Source organism: Staurois parvus, unplaced genomic scaffold (genome assembly GCF_062004578.1).
Source record: "Staurois parvus isolate SC_StPar_1 unplaced genomic scaffold, SC_StPar_1.0 ptg000303l, whole genome shotgun sequence".
In the NCBI taxonomy this organism is placed as follows: Eukaryota; Metazoa; Chordata; class Amphibia; order Anura; family Ranidae; genus Staurois; species Staurois parvus.
The window spans coordinates 5,852,055-5,878,396 of NW_028318099.1; the positions used below are offsets into that span (position 1 = coordinate 5,852,055).

General features: G+C 41.6%; 1 protein-coding gene and 1 pseudogene across 1 annotated transcript in view; both read right to left on the reverse strand.

Moving 5' to 3' along the window:
• Positions 1-7,680, reverse strand: part of RHOBTB1 (Rho related BTB domain containing 1) — a 54,279-nt gene extending 46,599 nt beyond the window's left edge. The window contains exon 1 of the mRNA XM_089683199.1: positions 7,525-7,680. The gene's annotated coding sequence lies outside the window, so the exon portion shown is untranslated. The remainder of the gene's footprint in view (positions 1-7,524) is intronic.
• LOC149457742 (uncharacterized) overlaps positions 5,358-26,342 on the reverse strand; it is a 175,408-nt pseudogene continuing 154,423 nt past the window's right edge.

Genomic DNA, 26,342 nt, shown 5'->3' on the forward strand with positions numbered 1-26,342 from the left:
CCCTGCAACAGGAAGTGCTGTTACTTGCAGGATCTTCAGCTAAGAAATTCTACAACAGATATAATAATTTCCTAAAGCGGTTCTAAACCTCTTTTCCTAAAATAAAAAAAAATGTCATACTTACCTGCTCTGTACAATGGTTTTGCACAGACTGGCCCCGAACCTACTCTTCTGGGATCCCCCACCTTGCTCTCTGCTCCTCATCTTCAGGTGTCCCCATAGCAAGCCACTTGCTATGGGGGCACTTGTGCAGGCCTGATCCTGAGCAGGGCTGTGTGTTTATATAGACACACACAGTGCGACTTGGCCACAATCTAAACACCCCTCTGTGTTACCCTGTGTTCATGCACACAGACCTTTAGTGGCAGGAAAAAAATCAAAAATACTGCCAGTGTGTCTGGGAGTGCCTGTAGCGCTTGACTGCTAATTCATTTCAATGGCCAGAATAAGTTATTATTATTATGGCCAATTAAAAAAATTAAAGTAGAACTTAGGGCAAAACTTTTATTTTCCCATGTAGTGGGGCTGTGCTCGCACTGTATGGGTTAAATGCTTGTTTTGTCCAGGGGTTTAGGGAAAAGCTATACTTACCCCATCCTATGATCCTCCGGAAAAACCATGCTCCTCCACATCCATTGGTGGACTCTTCCTGCTATCCTCACATCCAGAACTGGTCTATGGGAGTGATGACGTCATGAACAGCCCATTCCCAATACTGCTAGCATGTGGGGGAACAGGAACGGCGGAGGCTGGTTTTGCACTCGGAGGATCGGCAGATTAGGTAAGTATATCTTTGCTGTCCGAGCCCCTAGACAAAAACGAGCATTTAACTCATTCAGTGCTGGCACAGCCCCACTGCATGGGAAAATAACAATTTTGCCTGGAATTCTTCTTTAACACCCAACCCAAGCACTTGACATCTCTAAACGCACATAAATGCTTGTAAAACCGTTAGACACTTGTACAAGGGTCATGCGTTTTTTTTTCTGCACAAACGCTGCTGCCAAGAGGAAAACTTCTGGAAGAGTTTCCAAAATCTCCTGTGTGCATGAGGCCTACAAAGCTGACAGAGGTTCTGGCACTCCCCTACTTACATGAAAAAAAAACTCACACACACAAAAAGCAAACAAGCAAACTCACACACACAAAAAAACAAACACACACACACACACACACACAAAAACAGACAAGCAAACAAACACACACACACATTTCTGTCTGTATTGTGGTTAGAGATTTCCCCTCACTTCCTGTCCTGAGGACAACTTTCTTCCAGACAGGAAGTGAAGGAATTCTCCAATGGAGCCTTTGACTGCAGGAAACCTGGCAGGAGTTCTATTCCTTCCCAACTCTATTTAAAACAGTAGGTACATGGTTAGAAAACTTTATACAGTGCGCCATTACACCAAACAGACAGAAAAAGATTTCCAGCCATGACCCTGGCTTTAGGGTTTATATACACTAATGCCCCGTACACACGATGAGAATATTGGACGAACAATCGGCCGTTTTTTTTCGCCTGCTAGTCTCACATTGAAGTGAAAAAGTTACTAAAGATACGTAAATTCTCCTATGAAAGAAAAGAATTTTGAAAGTGATGTCATGTATTGCGTTGTATTTATATTGTATTTTCAGACGACTACTGTACTGATTAAAATCGTACGATCTGGTATCGTACGAGAAAATTTTTTGCGCTTGTCCCTTCAGATATTTTCGTATGAACTGTCATGATCGGCTCTCGAAAGCTGTGTACTAACGATCTGATTATCAGACGATCGGTCCTCATACGATTTTCTTATAGTGTGTACGGGGCATTACAGAGCAGGTCCATCCAATTTAGGGACCAGAAGGGCTGTTATAAAACCAAAGTACATCTAGAACACCAACAATCGCTCATGTAGGGGTGGTGCTTTGCTTTGTGACAACTAAAGGTGCACTAACGCTGACCATAGCCTATACAATCTCTGTACAGTTTTATTTAGAGTTACAACACAAGGTACTGCTTACCTTTTTTTTAACTTTATTGAAGTGTCACACAATGACACTTCATTCACATCTATGCACCTCTGCACATTGCAACATGCTGCTGTGACATGTGGTGCACTAAGGCTGAGCACAGTCTATACAATATGATTGTACAATCTCTGTGTGATTTTATTTAGATTTACAACACAAGGCACTGTTTTCTTTTTTCTTTAAACTTTATTAAAGTGTCACTGAATGACACCTCACCAATGTCTATGGACCTCTTCATGTTGTGATGCACTGCTGTGACATGTGGTGCACTGAAGCTGACCATGGCCTATGCAATCTCTGTACAGTCTTGTTTAGATTTACAACACAAGGCACTGTTTACCTTTCTTTTAACTTTAATGTCACACAATGACACTTCAATCACACCTATGCATCTCTGCACATTGCAATGTGCTGCTTCAACATGTGGCGCACTAAGGCTGATCACATACTTTACAATCTGATTGTAGAATCTCTGTGCGATCTTATATGGAACAACATAATGATTACCCTTAACCCCACCAAAAAAAACACTGTATTAACCAGTTGCAGACTCTGGGCGTTCTACACACATAAAAATGTCTCAGATTGTAAGCTCCAAGGAGCAGGGCCCTCCTAACCCTCTTGTATTGAACTGTACTGTCTCCCTTTATATTGTAAAGCGCTGAGCAAACTGTTGGCGCTATATAAATCCTGTATAATAATAATATAATCATTGTACACAGGACATGTGTAGAACATCCATTCCTTTTGCCTTGCTGCCGAACCCCTGTAAATGTCAGTTCAGCTCTGATTAATGACAGCTACATTGCTGAGTAGCAGACACAGAGAAGGTCCTGGCAACTGGAGCTGCCAAAAAACAAAAGAACAGTCTGGCAATAGTTATTAACAAAATTGCTCAGCCTCAAATACAGAAGGATACAAAGAAACATTGTTTCATTTTGTATCTTTCTGCTTATTCATCTACAGGTTAAAAGAACTACAATCTGTAGATGAAGTCAGGTAAATTAACCTGAAAAGTAAAAAAAATTTGGGGTTTTTTTTTTTTGGTAATTAAATGTTCCTCTGTTTAACCCCTTTTTAACCCTTAGTTTACTCTATCCAGCCCGAAATAACTCAATCTCCTTCTCCATTCAATTACAATTTATCTGCAGATTTATTTTTGTTAGTTTCTATTTTACTATCTAATAAAATGTAAACCTTTTTTTGGTTTTGTTTGCTTTGTTCATTCATATTTTTACACCTTTAACATATATTTACACGTATCACATAGCAAAACGTGCAAGATTGAAAAAAGAAAAACAAAAAAACCTTTATCTCCTTTGTAAATAACTTTGAAATGCTTTGTACTAGAATCGTCATTTTAGTATAATTTTAAACAGAACAAATGAGTGAATACAATGAGTGCTTTTTATGTGCAGTAACACTATTTTTAAACACTGCTAAACAAAAAGCGTGTTTTGTTTAGTTTAATTCTCTAAAAATTGTGAAAATAAAGATCATTGTTACAAGACAATACTCAAGAAAAGAAAGCCTTGTTTATACTAAAAAAACAATATATGACTTATGTTGTTATCGTAAAGTAATGACAAAGTTATCACCGAATAAACAGGGCCATAGCAGAAATGTAAAAATTGCTCTGGTCCATAGGGGGTGAACAGGTGTGAGAGGCGAAGTGGTTAAATACCTGTAACTGAATATGGAAATTTTAATCTGTAAAGGATTCTAAGGTATTGAGCTGAGCAGACTCACTGGATATAAAACTGCATTTGCCTTATCCTTTATTTTGTCCTGTTTTTGTATTATTATGTAATGTAAGAGGAGAATCATATTGTTTACATTAGAAATGTGTTGTATCTTTGGATAAGTGGGCCTGTTTGTGTTTTAAGGAATGTGATTGTATTACTTTAACATAATTTGTTGCTTTAAATAAAGAAAAAAAAAACTTTATTAAAAACGTCACACAATGACACTTCATTCACTTCTGTGCACCTCTAGATGTCGCGAAGCGCTGTGGCGACTGTAAGTTAACACTGTGTAAAAGTGCATCATGTCTACTTTTCTGAGCTGTGTTGTGTGAGCGGGGCACCTAGATGACAAATGATCTCTATGCACTCTTGCATTGATCTGTGCAGAGATGCTGTGAATGAGCCCCAATGATGTGTCATTGTGAACTCTCTGATGTATGACAAGGATTGGTCCTCCCTACATAACACAACCTCATGCACACAAGGCTGGAGCTTTTAACGGTTGTACGGATGAAAGGTGACGTCTGATTTTTAGCACTTGGATGTCCCTGTCTGTGGCATGCCATCAAATAGAGTGTGTGTGTGTGTGTGTGTATATATACCCCCAACAGATCAGCTGTGTGTACTTAGAAGTCATCATATGCCTGAGCCCCCTCATGCCTGCCTACAGGAGGGTTGTTACAGCAATACAATCCATTGACACAACACACACACTAAACAGACACAACACTAAACACACACTCCATAGACACAACACACACGTCACACTCCATAGATACAACACACTCCACAGACACAGGACACACACACCCCACACTCTATAACACACTCCACAGACACAGGACACACACACCCCACACTCTATAACACACTCCACAGACACAGGACACACACACCCCACACTCTATAACACACTCCACAGACACAGGACACACACACCCCACACTCTATAACACACTCCACAGACACAGGACACACACACCCCACACTCTATAACACACTCCACAGACACAACATAACATAATACAACACACACTCCACAGACAACATAATACAACACACACTCCACAGACACAACACACTCCACAGACAACATAATACAACACACTCCACACTACATAAACACAACACAAACACTCACAACACACTTCATAGTACACTCCACAGACACAACACAACACACTCCAGAGACAAACACACACACTCTATAACATACTCCATAGACATAACACAACACACTCCATAGACACCACACACACGCTAAATAGACACAACATAATACAGCACACACTCAATAAACACAGCACACTCCATAGACACAATACAACATACACAACACACTCCATAGACACAACACAACAAGCACAGCACACTCCATAGACACAACATAATACAGCACATTCCATAGACACAACATAATACAGCACACTCCATAGACACAACACAACATACACACCACACTCCGTAGACACAACATACACACCACACTCCGTAGACACAACATACACAGCACACTCCGTAGACACAACACACTCCATATACACACCATAATACAGCACACACACACAATAGACACAACATACTCCATAGACACAACTAAATACAGCACACACTCCATAGACACAACATACACAGCACACTCCATAGACACAACACAACATACGCAACACACTCCATAGACACAAACATAACATACGCAACACACTCCATAGACACAACACAACATACACAACACACTCCATAGACACAACACAACATACGCAACACACTCCATAGACACAACACAACATACACAACACACTCCATAGACACAACATACACAGCACACTCCATGCCACACTCCATAGACACAACACAACATACACACAACACACTCCATAGACACAACATAATACAGCACACACTCCATAGACAAAACATAATACAGCACACACTCCATAGACACATACACAGCACAGTCCATGCCACACCCCATAGACAAAACACAACATACACAGCACACTCCATACCACACTCCATAGACACAACGCAACATACACAACACACTCCATAGACACAACATACGCAACACACTCCATAGACACAATATAATACAGCACACACTCCATAGACACAACATACACAGCACAGTCCATGCCACACTCCATAGACACAACACAACATACACCGCACACTCCATAGACACAACACAACATACACAACACACTCCATAGACACAACACACTCCATAGACACAACACAACATACGCAACACACTGCATAGACACAACACAACATACACAACACACTTTATAGACACAACATAATACAGCACACACTCCATAGACACAACATACACAGCACACTCCGTGCCACACGCCATAGACACAACACAACATACACAGCACACTCCATACCACACTCCATAAACACAACATACACAGCACACTCCATACCACACTCCATAAACACAACGTACATAGCACACTCCATAGACACAACACACATAACACACTCCATAGACACAACATACATAACACACTCCATAGACACAACACAACATACACAACACTCTCCATAGACACAACACACTCCATAGACAGAACGCAACACACACAACACACACCACAGACACAACACACACAACACACTCCATAGACACAACATACAGAACACACTCCATAGACACAACACAACACAACATACACAACACACTCCATAGACACAACACAACATACACAACACACTCCATAGACACAACATACAGAACACACACCACAGACACAACACACACAACACACTCCATAGACACAACATACAGAACACACACCACAGACACAACACAACACACACAACACACTCCATAGACACAACATACAGAACACACACCACAGACACAACACAACATACACAACACACTCCATAGACACAACATACAGAACACACACCACAGACACAACACAACATACACAACACACTCCATAGACACAACATACAGAACACACACCACAGACACAACACAACACACTCCATAGACACAACATACACAACGCACTCCATAGACACAACACAACATACACAGCACACTCCATAGACACAACACAACATACACAGCACACTCCATAGACACAACATACAGAACACACACCACAGACACAACACAACATACACAGCACACTCCATAGACACAACACAACATACACAGCACACTCCATAGACACAACATACAGAACACACACCACAGACACAACACAACATACACAACACACTCCATAGACACAACATACAGAACACACACCACAGACACAACACAACACACTCCATAGACACAACATACACAGCACACTCCATAGACACAACATACAGAACACACACCACAGACACAACACAACATACACAACACACTCCATAGACACAACACAACACACTCCATAGACACAACACAACACACTCCATAGACACAACATACACAGCACACTCCACAGACACAACACAACATACACAGCACACTCCATAGACACAACACAACATACACAGCACACTCCATAGACACAACACAACACACCCCTCCATAGACCCCGCACACACACACACACAATGCCGGCACGGTGGATGTCACACACATGGGGAGACAAATCCTCCGCCATCCGCCCTGATCTCCTGGATCCCCTCCTCCCCCCTGACTCCCGTTCTTCACGTCTCCCCATCAGTCTCCCATTGTCCAGGAATCCGCTCAGCATCCCTCCACAGCACAGCCCAGGCCGGCGCTATCCCCCGCACACACCTGCTGTGTCCTCTCCCCGGCTCAGTCGTTCTCCTCCGGCAGGTCGGGAGGTGGTGGGCTAGGCTCGGGCTGTCTCATGGTCCTCTCCCCGCTCCATCTTATGGGGTGAACGTTCCCCTTCTCTCCATCCCCGCCCCTCTCTGGGTTCTGGCCCCGCCCTCCCGCGGCACACAGACAATCTGTGAATCGACCACACAGCCGTCTAATGCAACCCGATCTCCAGCTGCAGCAGCAGCAGCTCGCCTCGTGACGTCAGCGCTCTCCCGTGCTATTTATATCCGCCCGATTGGATTTCATTCATGAAAAACAACGAGGGAGGCGCGTGCACGGGGAGGACGGGCGCGCTCACGGCGGACCGGGGCTGCTGTGGGAAGCAGAGGCTGTGTGTGTGTGACAGAGAGAGGGACTGTGTACAGGCCTGCCGGGCACAGGGGACAGGCATGGAGGAGAATGACGTCAATGGAGTGACAACATGACAGTCTGCCCTGGGGACGAGTACACAGCACGTTCGTTCCCCTCCCCAGAAGAAGTGTCTGTCACACACTGGGGGGGGGGGGGTATAGTGGGAAAAGGGGGCAGTGTCCTCCTGAGTCCTGACCTACAGGTGATGCCTAGCACAGGTGCATTGCCATGCTGGTCACAGACAGGGCAGACCGTGCTTTTCAGTGCGCCAGAAACGTCCCACATAGAATCGCAGACTGCTGCACCAACGTGTGGTTTGGCACATGTTGGCAGATGTGTGGGGGCCATTAGTAATTAATCTGCTAAAAGGCAGCGCATTCTTCCAAGCGTTGGGAAAGCGTGCAATTGTGTGCGCATTTCATGAACGCAAATGTCTGAACCTATCCTTACACCAGGGCCAGATCTACCTGTCTGATCTGGGGGTGCAGTAAAAATGTCAGTGGGCATAATGGCAGCAGTGTGACAAGGGTGCATGGAGCCAGTATTCCTTGTTCACTCGGCACACTTCTGTACCACGGAGTCATCACCCGGAAGAAACATCTTACAGGTAGTGCAGAGGTGGTGCAGGACTCAACTGGGAATGCTCTCATTAGTTTAGGTGATTAAACAGAACCTGTGCCCCCTTATATCAGGTGTCCCTCTATATTAGGAGTTCTCAGAGTTCCTCCTTATATCAAAGTTCCTATAACAGTCCCTTCTTACATCAGGTGACCTCACCAGAGTGCCCCTTACATTAAATGTCCCCACCAGAGTGCTCCCTTATATCAACTGCCCCCCTCCGAGTGCCCCCTTACATCAACTGTCATCATCAGAGTGCCCCCTTACATCAACTGTCCCCATCAGAGTGCCCCCTTACATCAACTGTCCCCATGAGAGTGCCCCCTTACATCAACTGTCCCCATCAGAGTGCCCCCTTACATCAACTGTCCCCATCAGAGTGCCCCCTTACATCAACTGTCCCCATCAGAGTGCCCCCTTACATCAACTGTCCCCATCAGAGTGCCCCCTTGCATCAACTGTCCCCATCAGAGTGCCCCCTTACATCAACTGTCCCCATCAGAGTGCCCCCTTACATCAACTGTCCCCATCAGGGTGCCCCCTTACATCAACTGTCCGCATCACAGTGCCCCCTTACATCAACTGTCCACATCAGAGTGTCCACTTACATCAACTGTCCCCATCAGAGTGCCTCCTTACATCAACTGTCCCCATCAGAGTGCCCCCTTACATCAACTGTCCCCATCAGAGTGCCCCCTTACATCAACTGTCCCCCTCCGAGTGCCCCCTTACATCAACTGTCACCATCAGAGTGCCCCCTTACATCAACTGTCCCCATCAGAGTGCCCCCTTACATCAACTGTCCGCATCAGAGTGCCCCCTTACATCAACTGTCCCCATCAGAGTGCCCCTTACAATAAATGTCCACATCAGAGTGCCTCCTTAAATCAATTGCCCCCTCAGAGTGCCTTCTTACATCAACTGTCCCCATCAGAGCGCCCCCTTACATCAACTGTCCCCATCAGATTGCCCCTTACAATAAATATCCACATCAGAATGCCCCCTTACATCAACTGTCCCCATTAGAGTGTCCCCTTACAGCAACTGTCCCCGTCAGAGTGCCCCCTTACATCAACTGTCCTCATCAGGTCTCATGGATTTGTGAATTCATTCTCAGAGTCTGGGGGGCACAGCTAAAATCTAGGGGGGCATAGCCCACTCCAGCACCCCCCTAGGTCCGGGTCTGCCTTACACAATTGCAACACCTGTCTGGATGTGTCACACAAGCGCTGAGACCCATAGTCCATGAAGGACCATGTGTTTATACGGCTTTAGACACCAGGTGCTATAGCCAGGCAGCCTATAGAAGTGTATGGGGATGTAGCGGATGCGCAGACTCATTGCAATTTGACAGGTGTGCAGGTGTGGGTGTGTATCCCTGAACTAAGATAGTGCGTATTCAAAGCCTCTCACCCACATGCCTGTAAAAATGGGTCAAGCAGCTGTGCCCATGCAGCTGCCGCATACCCATACACTTCTATGGGCTGCTTGGACACAGCACCTGGTGTCTCTAGTTGTGTAATTATATATCCCATGCATAGACCATGAGTCCCAGCTCCCGTGTGAATGAGGCCTAAAACATCTTGAACCTAGTTCCTGAAATCCTTGCAGTTTTCTTAAGAGGTCCAACTCATTGGACAGATTCATATTTTCACTATGGCTGCAACAAATTCAAATAGAACAACCACGGGGTGGGAGGGATCAATGGGAACATTTAATTTTGCCTGCATATAATTTTATTAAGATAATCTATTTTTCATGTGTATTATTATGAAGAAGGAAAATGAAGAAGGAAAATGAAAAAGGAAGATGAAGAAAGAAGATATAGAAGAAAGAAGAAGGGAGATGAAGAAGGAAGATGAAGAAAAAAGAAGGAGAAGAAAGAAGAAGAAGAAAGAAGAAGAAGAAGGAAGAAGAAGAAGGAAGAAGAATGGAGAAGAAAGAAGAAGAGGACGAAGGAGAACAATAAGGAGAAGATGAAAGAAGAAGAAAAAGAAAGAAGAAAAAAATGAGGAAAAAAGGAAGAACAAGAAGAAAGAAGATGGAAGAAGTAGACAGAAGACGAAAAAGAAAAAGGAAGAAGAGGGAAGAAGAAAAGAATGAGGAAAGAAAAAGAAGAAGAAAGAATGAAGAAGGAAGAGAAGAAGAAGAAGAAATAATAATTTGAAAGAAAGAAGATGAAAGAAGGAGAAAGAAGGGAGGAAGGTGAAAGAGGAAAGAAGAGGATGAAAGAAGAACATAATGAAGAAGAAGAAAGAAGAAGAAAAGACAGAAAAAGAAGGAAGAAAGAAGATGAAGAAAAAAGAAGAAATAATAGAATCTTGTTCACACAGGAGTGTAGAGATATATGATTTTCTAAAGTAGGACTTTGCAGGAATACAAAGGAAACAACTGTTGTCTATGTGCCCTTTTCTCACCATATCAATGGTATAACATCCTTTTTTCTGCGCAGAAAAATGCACACAAGTTGCATATTTCTCCAGAGAAAAAATACGCACAGGATACCAGTGTTGTGGTGTGAAAAGGGCACACACAAAACAAAAACGCATGTCTGCACATGGTGTGACCTAGGCCTGAAACAGATAAACCATAATAAGTGATTAACATAGATCATTTAACAGAACATTTAAAAAAACATGAACATCCTGAATTTCTAGAACTGACCAAAGTGTTAGTTTCTTTCTAAGAATGATATATAAGATGTAAAGTGATAGAGACATCCTGTCTACAACGACGCAGGAAATCAAGTAACACACCATGTGCAGCTTAGCTGCTAACATCAGTAGAATGTACATTCGGTTTCAGAAACTGAAAGAAATCCTAATTCTAAGAATTTCTTCCTAATAGAACATTTGTAAATTTCTCAACACATATTACCCAAAATACTTCTTTATTGTTATGTATCCAATCCTCTCATCTAGCTCTAAGCTTTCTAAACTAATAACTAAATGTAACAATGCATAGGGAAAGTAACAGCTTCTTAGCAGGTGCCATATTCAGTGTCAGTTAATAAAGTGCCCCTCTAACTGTCTGGAAAATAATACACAGAAAAGGGGGCAGCAAGGAAAGGTAGACATTGGAATTAATTTAATGAAGGCAAATAGGCTGTTAATTTTGTAATTCACTTTGCAAAGGATACCCAATCCCATGCAAGGAAATAATAATAATAATAATAATAAAACAAACAAACTGTATTTTTCCTTGCACATGATTGGATGATGGAAATCAACAGACCTTCACCTCATTCCCTTGCAGAGTAATCAGTCTTTTTACCTTTAGTAAATCATCCCATTGACTTTGTTCTTGACAAATCAAGATATTTTGGGGTATTTTTTGAGAATTTTAGCCCCACCTCCCATAGACTGATTGAACCACTTTCATCAATACTAGCTATGGCTGTCTGTCTTTTGTACCCTTCTTTTGCCACAGTGCAAAGTTCTAGAACAGTTAAATATTAAACTATAGATAAGACAGCCAAGAGAGGTTGCATTTGGTACTAATGGTAAATAGACTCCTTTCTATTCAAACATAGGTTTCTGATTAACAAATCAGTTTAAAAATACATAGCCAACGTCCCACTTTTATTTTAGGTCTAAAATAATACAAATTGGCCTTCACATACAGATAACTAGTGGAGTTTACCATATTTGAAATGTTATTTCGGGTCACAACTAGGGAAAGAAACTATGTAGAGTGTAGTGTATTGTATTGTATTAGCTATTATTCCAATGGATTTCATTACAGAGGTTGTTGGTATGTCACCTTTATTTAACAGTTATAGATCTAAAGATTTGTAGATTTGTATGAGTTTCTCAAATGCCACTCGTTAACCCTTCTGTGATCACAGTTCATTGATGCCTAGATGCCCAGGCCACATTTTACAGCCTCCAGCATGTGTCAATTAATTTAAGCGGTTTTCCAATCTCCTGTGAAAAAAATAAAAGCAGCTACAGAAACTGTATCTGTTGATTTTTAAAAAACAGTCACTTACCTGTCCCATGATATAGCGGTGTGCTCACCCAAGCTGGGTTCACCTGCCATCTTCTGTCCCTGGCATCTTAACTGCTGGCACCTGGCTGTGACAGATTGACAGCCAGGTGCCCACTGCGCATGCGCAAGCAGCACTGCATATTGTGAATGGTCCCACACTCTTCTGGGTCCTAAAAGACTGTGGGGTGGGAGGGGGAGGGGAACTTCTGCTAGGCAGCCAGAGCAGAAGTGGGAGCGTGTACCTTTCAAAATTGGTATCTGCTCCCCCTTCCCACTCCTCAAAGGTGCCAATTCTTCACAGGGAGTGGAGGAGGAGTCCTTCAACAGAACCTCCCCTTTTGGTTGGAGCTCCATTTTAACAATAACTCTATGACTAATTTGCGCACATAAATAATTTTAATATTTTTAAAAATATATTTTTAAGGATGTATATGGTTTTAATTTTTTAAAAAAAAGTTTTTTTTCTCTTAGAGGCTGGCAACTGCATACAAAAATAAAAAAAATACATGTTTAAAATTAATGTTTTATTTTTAATAATGCAATTGTATCTGACAGTTACACTATTAAGTAGATGTAATTGCAGATGACCCCTGCATCCTGAGGGTGGCAGTGTTCATATGCAGGCTGAAGATTTATATTTTTTGTCAGTGGAACCTCCAGTTTGCATATGACCTTTATTTCAGAACTGATATAGTTATAAGATCATCAGGAACCACTCTGATTAATTCCCAATCATCAGACCCCAGCAGTCATTAAAAAATGATGATCAATTGAGCCACATGTTTATTAGCATGCACTTGGCAAGAGACATTGTCCGGAGAAACATTAATGTATAGATTTTGGTAAAAAAGGGGTTAAATAGTGCTTCTGTAGTTAAGAATTTTAGTGAGAAAATGATGTCCTGCTAAAGCACTTCAGGCTGACCCCTTTTGCAAATATAGCTATGTAAAAGATTTGAAACATGTGCCTATACTGTTTAAAATCCAGTAATACATGGTCTCACCCTGCTCTGCACATGCTGAGTTGCTCTCTATTTTTTGGCACTGTGCCTAAAATGTAGACACTGATCTGCTGGCAGTCTAAGGATTTACTGCTGCTCAGGACTCAGCAAAATGGCAGCTTCCAGCACGAAGAAAAAGGAACAATGCTGGAGCCAATTTACAGCACACACTCATTTTGGAAGCATAATTATTAATGTGGAATGTGTTTCTTGCTACAGAACATTATGTTATCAAGTTGTTATGGGTTAAGTTCTGCTTTAAACTTCTTGCAAACATTGGACAGCAACTGACCACATGCATACAGCCTGCAACCAAATGAACTTTCTACCAGCCAACAAATGATGATCTAACCAGCAAGTTTGTTATTTTTCAACTTCCTTTCAACAAGCTTTCCAGCAAAAGTGGCAGTTGGTACAAGCCATTTGCCACTAACTGCTTACAAATGGTCAGTTTTTGTTAAACATAATGCTTTTTTTCCCAAAAGGAAAAAAAAAATGTTGCTGTAATTATTTAAAGTGTTATCTGGCGTTCATCTTTAGTGCTGGTCCACACTGGTGTGACTTCTGATGCGACTTGAGTCACACAGAATTGCATGGTAAGGGAAATCACATTATATTCAAGGGTGCCTGTTCACATCAATATGACTCAGCACAGTGTGTATTTGGAAAAGTTTCCTGTGCTACTTCGGTGGTATTTACAGAGTGACTTGGCCCCACAGATAATACAAAAATGCAGCCAAGTTGCAGCTAAGATGCAACAAAGTAACATTACATAATCGCACTGAAAGTAATGAAAAATCGCATTTAAGTTGTGTGAACCGAGCCTTAATTTGTTAGTTGCTTATGTTAAGTCCATGTAACACTGCCCTCTTCCCATATTGATAATGCTGCTGTCCAAAGGTTTAAAATGGTTCTAAAGGCTCAGGGTTTCTTACCTTCATGCATTCTATGCATGAAGGTAAAAAACCTTCTCTGTGCAGCATCCCCCCAGCCCCCCCTTAATACTCACCTAAACCCATTTCAATCCAATGATGTGCACTGGAGTTTTGGCTATCCCTTTTCTCATTGGCTGAGACAGAAGCTGGAACCATTGGCTCCCACTGCTGTTAATCACAGCCAGTGAGCCAATGAGAAGAGAGGAGCAGGGCCAAGCTATTGCTCCATGTGTGAATGGGCACACAGAGCAGCGGGTGCCCCCACAGCAAGCTGCTTGCTGTGGGGGCACCTGACAGGAGGGAGGGGCCAAGAGCACGGACAGGAAACCCAAGAAGAGGAGGATCCAGACCGCTCTGTGTAAAACATCTGCACAGAGCAGGTAAGTATAGACATGTTTGTTTTTTTTTTCTTTAAAAAAAAATAAGCCTAACAAAATCACTTTAAGTATCAGTAAGCTTTTCTAAAAGTTTAAAAAAAGCTAGAAAAAAATGCTGATAATAGCATTTTTTTGGCTTGTAGAAGTGTTTAGTGGCATTAGCATTTTATTAGCGTTTTTGCATTACTTGGAAAAAAAAAAGTGCTCAAAAAAAGTTGTTAGAAGTGTTTTAGGAGCATTCATTATTTTGTTTCTGCTGGGAAAATGCTCCCAAAAACTCTAAAAAACATTTTTTTCCTGCTCCTAAATGCTGAACCTTGAAAAATGCTTCTAGCATACAATAGTGTGCATGGACACATAACACTATTAGCTTCTAGGAGAAAGGAAAACAAATGCTCATAATACCTTCTAGGAGTGCAAACACTAGTGTGCATGGAGCCTAATATCGCTTTAACCGTGCCTGGCGGAGCAACAGACTGAAATATCACAAATGAGATAAGAATTACTGGCAAATAATGCATGCAACTATCAATAAGGTCAGAACACAAACCTTTATATTTACAGAAGGCAATTAATAAACCACTTGGCTATGTCACAATACAACCTTAACAAAGTCTGGATCTGATATTGAATCTACAGTGACCAAGATGATGTATTACAGCATATAAAGAGGTGGAATACATAGCTGGTTCAACATGGTTAAAAAGTACACTTATTCTTCAAAATCTTGTTGTTGCTTCATTTTATGATCATAAAGAATACGAGTGTAGCTAAATGTTAGGCTAAATACATATCCGTGTGCATCCAAGTTTTTTCATGTACCCCCCGGGAGGCACAGGTGAATCGCCCAGTCCCACTGCCTGTAGACTGTCCATATCTATGATGGGTTGAAATATTCTGGGGCTGGAGGCTGTACCACATGCCACCTGTGCTTAGGGCCCTATGCGTTCAGGGACCTATGATAAGAACATAGACTACCTGCATTCTGGCATATGTTCCTGAACACATAGAACCCGAAATGTGAGCACCACTCAGTACATCTTCCAGCCCCAGCATATTTCAGCATGTCATAGAATTTGACAGGCTGCAGGGAGTGGGTTTGGATGATGCACCTCTGCATCTGGGGCAAAATTGGGCGCAGGAGGTCTAGACACCCAGTGTGTATGTGTCCTTATAGAAGCAGAAGTATTCAGAAAAAAAAGAAAAAGACTCATTAATAGTTCACCTGCACCTAAAAATAACTTTTCAGCCACAATGCCAGTGGATTGAAGTGCTAAGTGCCAATGGCCCTGTCAGTACAATAACAGAATGCAAATTGAAGTTGTCTGGGTTGAATTGTGATCCATATAAACTCATCTCTCGCCATTCTAATTTATAGATGAAAAGAATGAACTGAAATACCATTTTATTCTGATCGCAAATGTTCATATCTAGGGCGATGTGTGATGAAACCCAGTGTGACTGTCCTGGTTTGCCCATCTTTATCTGTGAACCCAATCATAAAGCTGATTTCTGATTGTCTGCTATGGATTACAGGAGGAGTTCCATCTAGCTTGTATTTTATTGGTCTGGCTGCTAATAGTGAAGTTTGTATCGAATGTTAAGGAGGAATTCCAGGTATGGATATTTTATACATAGTTACATTGGTCCAGCTTGGACCATTGTAACTATGTGTAGACCAGCCTTTCTCAACCAGGGTGGCCAGGCACCCTGGGGTGCCTTGAGGGTTCTTTATTGGTGCCTTGCCAAAATGTCTAAAAATTAGCCACAACTTGAATACAAGCCAACAGGTGGTACAAGCCTGCCTTTTAGTTATACAAAGCCACAGGTTGTGCACTATTATGACCTTCTAGCTACTGGCATCCTGACAACCAATGACATCAGTTGATAAGAAGGATGTTGGTTGCCTGCACAGCATCCTAGTTTTACCCTCCCCTGCCCCTCTCCATCAGCGCTGGGGTCATTTAACTTAGTGACAGATAAAACTGAGGGAGAAGAGAAACACTGGAATACTAGTCAGTACCAGTGTGCAAAAGTGTATTTTCTTTGGAAGAATAAATCACTAATCTAATCTAATGTTGGGTGTCCTACATGTGTGGATGTTGCTGTGTTATATAAAAAATTATTACAAACAGTTTTTCACATTTTAGAATTGGGTTCCCTTTTAAAATTACAGACAGTCTTGAGGCACCCCATTTTAGAATGGGGTGCCTCAAGACTGTCCATGATTTTAAAGGGTGCCTCGGGACCTGTCCATAATTTTAAAAGGTGCCTTGCTTGAAAAAAGGTTGAGAAACACTGGTATAGACTATATATAAAACTGCCAGGGTAGTGCTGAAATAATGATACATATATCTGTTATTTATAACCAGTCACTCACCAAAGGTAAGATGCTAAATATAGATAACACAAATTAACAAATGAAAAAAGTCTACATAATATTGAAGTGTTGGTGCTTTAAATGAAGCCAGAGACCAAAAACAAAGTCCTTCGCCTTCCCCCCAATCACATAGCCTCTTACCAGAAAATTTGACCACCCAAAGGACTGGTCAAATAGCACAGTTATCAGGCTCAGCTGATGTACCAGGGACTGGCAGATGGGATCCCCAGAAAATCCAGACAGTATACCGGATATCCTCCAAATCATATAGCTCTTAGATGGCAGATGACTCCCCACACAGTGAATACTGCTTTTAAGTAACCACTCATAGTGTAATATGTACATTTATTGACATGCCGATGTTTTACAAAAGTATGTTTATCGTCATGTCAATACAAAAGTTTCCATTGAAATGGCCGCGGTCCATAGTGACATCACATGTCACACGTCGAGGCTCCACCCTACATGTTTCCTCACTCATAAGACGTCATCAGAGGTGTGACTATGAGTGACAGACCGCAGCCATTTTGATGGAAACTTTTGTATTGACATGCAGATGTTTATCCTGCTAATTGTAAGTGTAATACTTTAAATAAATTAGTATATCTTTTACATATTCTGTATCCTTTTTGGTCTCCGGCTTCATTTAAAGCACCAGCACTTCCATATTATGTGGACCTTTTTCATATGTTAATTTGTGTTATCTATATTTAGCTTCTCACCTTTGGTGGGAGACTGGTTATAAATAATAGATATATGTATCATTAAGCGCTACACTGACAGTTTTATATTTAATTATTTGCCTATTGATTGTGTTAACTGCTCCTTTTCTGGTTTGTAACATCTAAGTGCAGGTCTGGAAACCACGGAGGTAGACCCCTATGCTGAGTGTCTAGCCTGCTGCATTCTGAACACAGGAGGTTTGCCGATTGGCACTGGTACCATTCAGAGAATTCTTTGCTTTTTTTAAATAAATACAAAGCGCTCTCTGATTGGATAAGCTGGGGAGCATGACATCACACCCCTACCTCTCCAACTGTTCCAATCGGATCAATTATAATTCTCTGAATGACAACCATGCCAAGCTTCAGATTTTCTGCCCTCCTGTGTTCATAATTCACCAAGGTAGCCACATAGCTTGGAAGCAAGTGGAGATTCCTGCAGTAGTTGTGTCTTCTGCAGTATTTTCCAGCTTCCAGGTGCATCAGCCAGGTATGGTGTATATATAATTACCAAGGTGGACCAGTGTAACATATTCATACCTGGAAGTCCTCCTTAACCACATCCCAACCATCCTATAGCAAATATACTGCTACAGGGTGGCAGGGGTGCGCAAAATCACATATATACATAATTTATATTTCTGGAGAGGGGGAGCGCGCGATCTGTGCACGCGCCCTACCCACTCCGCCGTTCGTGGCCATGGCTGTCAATCACCGGGTCCAGCGCCCAGTGATTACCGAGCATCTCTGATGGGGAGGAGGACTGCTTTGTTTACTAACAGTCCTCAGGAAACTCACATTTTCCAAAGTAGGTTACAACAAGTCAGCCAACACATTTTCCCAAGGGAGGATTCCTTTAACACGGACCTTTAGGATGGGCAAATATTAAATACATTGTCTAAATACAAGAGTTGTGTATTCTTTATGGAATATTGGTGTGCTTTGTGTATTTCTTCAAGATCTGTGCAATTATCCAGTGTGAAACCTTACATTTGTACAGGAGCTTCCAGTAATAAAGACCGGTCACTGCTGTTCTCTCTCCTTGTGCAGGGAGACAGGTCTGGTCTCCGCCCCCTTTATAGTTTTCTTCAGCCAGCCTAAAGTGATAGGACCTGCTGGGTCCCGCCCACAGCTCTGATCTGTGCACAGGCAAGTGCAGCACATTGATGATGTCACTGCTACTATTACAAGGCAATATCTAGGTTTGCAAAGACATTTCGCACATGGAAGAAAATATATTTGAAAAATATTCTTCCCAAATTTATTGTCACATATGTGAAATGCTATAATTTTGGCCATATTCAATATATTAAAAAATAAATAAAATATATATATGTATATATATATATATATATATATATATATATATATATACACACATACCGCATGTTGAAATTAGTTTTTATTACAAAATATATGTATATATATGGAAAATATAAAAATGTTAAATTTTAACATATATTTTTACATATATTTGTAAATGCATTCTAAAAATGTATATTTGTATTTTTAAAGACATACAGTATATTTGAAATGTATTTGCAAAAATATTTTTCATATATATATATATATTTTATTTTATTTAAATATTTTTTTAAATATATTGAATATGGCCAAAATTGTAGCATTTCAAATATATGACAATATATTTGGGAAGAATAATTTTAAAATATATTCAAAATATATTTTTCTTGCATATGGGTTAGTGCACACCTGGGGGTTGATTTACTAAAATTGGAGAGTGCAAAATCTGATGCAGCTCTGCATAGAAAGCAATCGGCTGCCAGGTTTTATTTTCTATGCAGCTCTGCATAGAAAGCAATCGGCTGCCAGGTTTTATTCCCAAAGCTTAATTGAACAAGCTGAAGTTAGAAGTTGATTGGCTACCATGCACAGCTGAACCAAATTCTGAGTGCACCAGTTTTAGTAAATCTACCCCAAAATGTATTTAGCTGTATATTAGATAATATATTCAAATAAATGTTTTTATGTCCAGGATTTAGTTTTAAACATAGTAAAGAGATTAGTGTTGTTTGTGCTATGTGATGACATAAGCCCAATTCTCTCACACTAATAATAAGTGTCTCTTTGTGGCCATACAAACATCCCGAGGTATTTTCACTGGATTAGACACAAACTAGCTGGACAATGAGACCAATGAGTCACAGATACTATTTTACAGGCTTGTTGCATTCGGTAACTTAGGTACATACACGTTTTGATTCTCAGCTTACACCCTCATGATAGACATTGTCAAACGAAGGTGATAAAATACCACAAATTGGAATCTGGCACTATATGCCACCCCACATAATGCAACTAGCTCTTTTACAGGTTACCAACTCTCTCTTTATCATTCATTCCTCTCTCAAAAGCAAATATTTAGCCAAGCAAACCTTTGAGGAAAATTCCAGGCTGGGTCTTAAACACCTGGTCTGCAGAGTAAATGCTTTATGGAAAGTCAACAAATCTCAATGAGAAAGAAAAGAAGAAGTGGAAAATGATATCGTGGCCAAAAAACGTAAAGGAATTGGTCTGAAGTGACAGGAAAGTGGCGGTTATACAGGAATTCCTTTGTTATACTGACATGTTGACAGACGGAACCTTTTTTTGTATCCCCTCTAATAAGGTAAAGAAAAAAAAGGCAAAAAAAAGATCACAACATTTTTCTCACATTTCTTATCAAACCAGCATAGCTGTTACCTGACCTTATCGTCAGCCACAAGAGAAAAGGTCAGGCAGGTGTTGTGTTATAGTAGCAGCAGACGTGTGCAGTTTGGCCATTACAGACCATTCCTTGCAGAAAAGATTCAGTAATTTTAGATGTTAGTCTTAAAGTGTATGTCACCTCAACATTTCATATTCCTGATATGTGCCTGCTGTACCATGTACTTGTGTTAAAAAGTATCCTGTTCTCTTACTAATGCTTCCTTTATGTGAAATACTTGGTGTTCCTGCCCTACTTGCCTATTTCAAACTGACTACACAAGGCATGGAATCACATCCATCCCACCATGGTCAGTTTTCTTATTTGTATTCTATTTAATGGGTACAGCCTGCCTGTACTTCAGTGGTCAGACTCCTGTAGACACGCCCCCCTGGAACAACTCTTCACTGGGAAGATCAGTGTACTGCTGTTTCTGTGCCTCTTGCTGACACACCCCCTTTGCAATCTCCACCTTCAGCACTCCAAGCCCCTCATGTAGCTGAGAACAGAGGTCATGTGATCACTTATACAAAAATGAAAATATGTATTTATAACTTTTATTTTACATACATATCTACACACAAATATTTGCCTTGCATTTCTATTTTAAACGACATTGCTTATTTTACAAGGTTAAAATAGAACTATAGGTAAAACGTTTTTCATTTTGGATAGAGTAAGGGAGGGTTATAACCCCTGTAAAAATGTTTGCCGTCTGTGTCCCATTGGGGAGGTATACCTTCACTTCCTGTCCTATAGCCAAAACAGGAAGTGAGAGGAAAGCCCTACAAATTAAAGGAATCCCTTGGGAACTCCCAGGTTACCAGAACTAGTGTCTCCATTGAAAAATGTCCCCCTATATTACCTTTCCGGGGACAACCCAAAATCTGAGGTTGCTTTTACTTTCAATGATGATGGTAAATGGGACAAATAGAGAGGGTGTATCTCCCTAACGGGAACACAGACAGCAATAAATACTGACAGGGGTTCTAATCCCTCTCCACTCCATCCAAAACTAAAAAAGAAGTTTTGCCTTTAGTTCTACTTTAAGGTTTGCATATACTTTAACCCTTTAAGTGGATCAAAATGCAGGAGGAAGAGGTGGACATTCTCATCATTAGCTGTCACAGCGGTCACATGATCAGAATGTTTCCAATCGCAAGTATGCATTAGGAGCTGTTTTATGTTAATTGCTTGGTTGGCACAGTAAATTATTTACAAAAAATAAATTTTGTGTGGAGTTGGGCTCTAACATTTAGTGATGTTTGTGTGATATTCAACCATTTTACAGTTGTATTGATTCCAATAGATAACATTGGAGTTAGTGGATCCTAAACAGGAAGGGGTGGGACAAGTTTATATGGGGGGGCAATTTTAGTCTTGCCTAGGGAAGCTCAAAACCAAAATGCACCACTGGCAGGAACACCAGTGATTTCACACAAAGGAAGCAATAGAAAGAGAACAGGAATATTTTTATTATTATTATAATACAGGATTTATATAGTTTGTGCAGTCAGGGTTGCTGTTAGAAACCACAGGGCCCCTTACAGCCAACCTGACAGTACCCCCCCCCTCCAAACCACAGGGCCCCATACAGCCAACCTAACAGGGCCCCCACATCCCCACAAAAAACACAGTTTACTGGGCTTCAGTTATGAATGAACACAGTGAATGATCGGTAACTATCACTCACTGTGTTCATTCAGGAATGGTGGGGGCTGGTAAATTACTGGAACCAATCCCCTGTATGTTTCTCTCCTCAGCAGCTGAAAGCCTGCCGGGGGGGGGGGGAGGAGGGTAGAGGAAAAGAACCCAGCTTTCAGCTGCTGCAGGGAGAGCCATACAGGGGATTTGTTCCAGTAATTTCCCTGTTCACACTTCCTGCCCACATCCAATTCACCCAGCTGCCTGGGCCCTCCTGCTGGCCTGGGCCCCATACAAGAGAACTAGTGGTACCCCCTTATCCACGGCCCTGTGTGCAGTGCTTTACAGTATAAAGGGGACCGTACAATTACAATACAGTCCAATAGAGAAGGAATTGGAGGGCATTGCTAGTGGAACAAAGTAATAGCTGCAGGGGATGAGCTGATGGAGGTGACTCAAATACAGTTTTTAGGTGGAGGTGGGGTAGGCTGCCCTGAATAGATGAGTTTTCAAGGACAGGGTAGGAGATGACTAGACATACTGGGGTAGGGGTTTCCAGAGGACGGGAGAGGCTCCGTAAAAGAATACTTTGTCAAACAAGTACATGGTACAGCAGGCACATGTCAGGAATATGAAATGTTGGGTTTACATATACTTTTAGCTGGCCATATACTATTAGATTTTCAAACAAACATTAGTACGCACATTGGTACAAACAATTGTAGGAATATTCTCAGTAAATCGACAGCTTGACAAACAATTTGAAAGTACTTCAGAATTTCATTTTCTTTTAACATTCAATTTTGAAATGAATAGACTCTACCAAATGAAACCCACATATACTGTTAGAGACTCATTCTGTCCTGCACCTTTGAATTTTTGTGTCATTGTGGTTAAAATCAAATGCCTATTTGACCCCAGTAATTAATGTTCTTAAAACAAAACTATTTTGAACTAAATTCTACTACAGACCTTGCCAAAAGTTTTGAGAATGACACAAATATTAATTTACCTTCAAGGAAACACACACAGTCATCATTGCTTTGCACAAACAGGGATTCACAGGCAAGAATATTGCTGCTACTAAGATTGCACTTAAATCAACCATTTAACAAATCATCAAGAACTCCAAAGAGAGAGGTTCAAGTGTTGTGAAGAAGGCTTCAGGGTGCCAGAAGAAAGTCCAGCAAGTGCCAGGATCATCTCCTAAAGTTGATTCAGCTGCGGGATCAGGGCACCACCAGTGCAGAGCTTGCTCAGAAATGGCAGCAGGCAGGTGGGAGTGCATATTCACGCACAGTGAGGCGAAGACTTTGGGAGGATGACCTGGTATCAAGAAGGGCAGCAAAGAATCCACTTCTCTCCAGGAAAAACATCAGGGACAGACTGATATTCTGCAAAAAATACAGGGATTGGACTGCTGAGGACTGGGGTAAAGTCATTTTCTCTGATGAATCCCCTTTCCGATTGTTTGGGGTATCCGGAAAAAACCTTGTCCAGAGAAGAAAAGGTGAGCGTTACCAGTCCTTTGTTATGCCAACAGTAAAGCACCCTGAGACCATTCATGTGTGGGATTGCTTCTCAGCCAAAGCAGTGGGCTCACTCACAATTTTGCCCAAGAACATACATTTTGGGTCCATGGCCAGGAAACTCCCCAGACACTTGACCCAGACATTGAGGACTTGTGGTCAAGCCTCAAGAGGCAGGTGAACAAAAAAATGCTTATAATTACGGTATACCATAGTAACATCTGACAAAAAAAATCTAAATACACTGAAGCAGCAGTGAAAATTAATATTTGTATCATTCTAAAAAACTTTTGGCCAGGGCTGTAGTGTATGACCAGCTTTAGACATGGAAGATTTTAACGGAATACACAGTAATTAGTAGTATTGTATTTAGTAATTTAGTATTGACCCTTTCAGGGTCAATACTAAAATAAAGTCAGCCTTTGAAAGAAGATGCAATATACTTACAGTACCTTTGTGATAGCCTGTGTCTACAAACACCACCACAGGTATCTCTCACTTCCAGGTGTGTTGAATAATGGCTTTCCTTGCCACAGGTTGGGGTTCCTTCCTCCAGCTTGTATAGCTTGTAGTGGAGGAATTGTCTGCAGGAGCCCAACATTGCACCCTCAATCCAATGATCAATGCTTTGCAGGCTCCTGTGGAAAAAATAATAAATGCACATTTTTTTCCCCTGCATTTATTATTTTTTCTTAAAGGGGAAGAATGGCCAAAGTTTTTTTCACTATGCTTCTCCTCTGAGTCACAGGAGTGCAGTTTGTTCTACACTCCTGTGACCGGGGACGAAATGACCATTTGGAAACTCGGCACTACCAGAGGGCCCGGGGTCAGTAGGGGGCCCCATGAGATGCCCCTGGTACCTTTTTCATAGGCTTTTTTGAGTTTGGGCAAGGACACAGGGGCCCCATGATCCCCTATTGCCCGGGGCCCCATGAGTTGTCAGTCCGCCCCTGCCTGTGACCCATTTTCAGCTGACTGTGGGCTACAGCCTGCTGTCGGCTGATGTTACTCAGCTGCTCCAGGCTCGGGAAGGATTACTAACTTGGGAAGGACTAGCAGCGGGCTAAGCCTCTCAGATTTGCCTCTGGGTGACTGAGCGAGCCACTCCTGCCCCATTCCCAGTGCCTAGTGCTCCAGTGAGCACTGCTGGGGCAGAACAGAGTGTCAGTGACTGAGAGTCACCACTCTCTGCTCAAAGCAGATGGGAGAACTGAGCAATCAGTGGTCTTTGATTGCTCAATTCTCAGTGCAGAGGTTTCAGGGGACAGATGCAGCATTGGATTGATGTGGTATCCACCTATGTGAGCATAAGGTTTTTTTTTTCTGTAAACCCCATACTTCTCTTTTAAAGGTGAACTTAGCCTTTCTCATGACAGGGTAAGAAATAACTCCTTGTGAGCCAATGAACCATAAGCGGTACAAGGGGCTTAGATCATGTGCTCCTCTGATAGTAACACCTATTGGCATGTGCCCCAATTATGTCAATAAAACACTAACTCTGATTATAATACAAAAATGTGGTCATTAGTTTATACTATGCATACACCCTTTTCTAGGATGTTCCATAAATAAGATGTGCTATGACTGTAAATAGGTACAGGAGACACAACTAGTTTTTTTGTTGCTTTCTTGGTGAAAGCACTCACAGGTCACTGCAATTCACCTACACTAATGCTTCATTTATTTTGTACTGGATAGGCACATCTCACATGTCTGTGACAAGAAACAGTAAGAATCTATTGAATTCTCTTTGCTGAAAGTAATGTGAGAGGGACAAACATTCCAATTACTCTGAAAGGTCAGATGATGTGAAGCACTGCACGTCTCTCCATTGTAAAGGTGAGTATGGAAATATATTTGTCATTCAAGCCCTCCATCTAGCAATTGTATGTACAGAGATGGATGCAAACCTCCATTTTGACAAAGGCCTCCTTCTTATATCATTTCTACTCCCAAATCAGCTTCCCTTCAATCCCCCCTCCCTCTCTGTTGAGTGACATGTGGTCTGTATGATGTCAGAGATCACAGGCATCAGGCACAGTGGAGGAGCTTCATGATTATAAACCCCAATTAGCCTGCCCCCCCCGTATGTCTGTGAGGCTCTTGCTTGGAAAAGGATCGTAAAGCCATAAACCAGTCCTTCACTGGGCTTCAAAGACATTCCAGCTAGCTGTAAAACAGACTCATTTAAAAACCCATTTTTCCTTATGACTTTATATCTTGAAATAGGAAATAATTACAAAAACATGGAGCACATATTCGGATGGCTCAGTTTAATACAAGTCGCCTGATATCTTACACCCCCTAGTGGAAGTCTACAGGAGAGCAGAAAGCATATAATTCTAGCGGAAATAGTGAACTATGCCATGATTCATATCTAGATGTTCAGCAGATGATTCTGCATATTAATCTACTAGTGGATAGAATGGTACATGTACCCAGGGAAGGTTATTGCCCTGGTGTCACTTATGAGGGATTTCGGTACTAGTCTGAGTCCCCCACCTACAACATCCT